Here is a 1,951-nt window from a genome sequence, read left to right on the forward strand (position 1 = left end):
CATGAAACTGATGCATTTACTATGTTAGCAAATCAAGTTGCTGCAATTTCAAGGAAGTTAGACCAATTTGGAATGAATTTTTCTCAACCAATTTCCATGATTGAAGAGAATTCAATAGGCCAAATGGTAGATTCTCAAGGATCATTAGAAACTTTGAATGCCATAAATAATAAGCAAAATAACCCATATTCCAATTATTATAACCCAGGTTGGAAGAACCATCCCAACTTTAACTAGAATAACAATTCGGATGGTAATAATCAGCAATGGGGGAACAACCAAGTAAACCCATTAGGAAACTGGAACAACCAAGGGAATAATAATTATAGATCTACTTATCCTCCAAGAATCAACAGTAATATACAATTTAAGGATAAGAAGTTGTCTATAGAAGAAGTGGTGTTACAAATGGGTAATCAGTTATAAAGTCAAGGCACTACAATTAGAAATATTGAGAATCAACTTGGGCAAATTGCAAGTTCATTGAGTAATAAATTCCAAGGAACACTTCCTAGTAATACTAAATCAAATCCAAAAGACCAAAATAAAGAGCAAGTTAAAGCCGTACAACTTAGAAGCAGAAGAGAGTTAGAAAGTAGGATTAAAAAAGAGATTGAAGTAGAGAGAGAAGAAATTGAAGAATCAAAAGAGGACGCTCTGAAAGATTCTGAGAGACCTATTTCTCTGCCAAAAATTGATTTAGAAAAACCACCAACTCCATTTCTTCAGAGACTTCGACAACAGAAGTTGGATAAGTAATTTTCAAAATTTTTGGAAATTTTAAGAAGCTTACAATCAATATTCCCTTTGTTGAAGCCTTAGAATAAATGCCAAGCTATGTAAATTTTATGAAGGATATTCTTAACAGAAAAAGGAAGTTCAAAGATAATGAGACTGTTACACTTAGTGAGGAGTGCTGTGTTATAATTCAGAACAAACTTCTTAAAAAGCTTAAAGTTCCTGGTAGTTTTGCAATTCCATGTACAACAGGAGACAGATTTTATAGGAAAGCTTTATGTGATTTAGGTGCAAGCATTAACCTTATTATTTGCAAGCATTAACCTTATTCCATTATCAATATTTAAAAGATTGGGATTAAGAGAAATAACCCCTACTATTGTAACTCTGCAGTTAACAGATTATTCAATAACCTATCTTAAAGGAGTCATAGAAGATGTCCTAGTGAAAGTGGATCAATTTATCTTTCCTATTGATTTCATTATGCTAAATATGGAGGAAGATAAGGAGATACCTATCATTTTGGGGAGACCTTTCCTAACCACAGGAAGAGCAATGATAGATGTGTAGAAAGGGGAATAAACAATACGCATCAATGATCAAACTATTACTTCTAACATTTCAAAATCAATGAAATACCCTACAAAAGGTAAAGAGGATGAATGTTATAGAATGGATGCTATAAGATATCAGAGCGAATGCCATTTCAAGACTACTTACGAAAAAAAATCTTAAAAAAAAGATTTGGAACACGAGCAAGAAGGGGAATTAGAACAATGTGTAAACCTTTTTAAGGAAGATTCAAGTTATGTTCAAGAAAGTTTTAAACTTTTGGACACGATAGACAAAGACAAATCATTTTGTCCATCTATTGAAAAACCTCCAGAACTTGAGTTGAAATTACTTCTTGAACATTTAAAATATGCTTTTTTAGATTTCTCTACTTCACCTGTTATAATTTCCTTAAAGTTAACAAAGGAAGAAGAAGAAAAGCTGATGAAAATTTTGAAAAATTTTAAGAAAGCCTTCGGATGGACAATTGCTGATATTAAAGGAATCAGTCCTTCAATTTGTATGCATAGAACTAATTTGGAAGAATCTGCAAACCTAGGGCTAATTCCACAAAGGATATTAAATCTTGTTATGAAAGAGATTGTTAAGAAAGAAATTTTAAAGTGGTTAGATGATGGAATTATCTACCCTATTTCAAATA

The sequence above is a fragment of the Phalaenopsis equestris genome, unplaced genomic scaffold, assembly GCF_001263595.1.
Source record: "Phalaenopsis equestris unplaced genomic scaffold, ASM126359v1 Scaffold000131, whole genome shotgun sequence".
Lineage (NCBI taxonomy): Eukaryota > Viridiplantae > Streptophyta > Magnoliopsida > Asparagales > Orchidaceae > Phalaenopsis > Phalaenopsis equestris.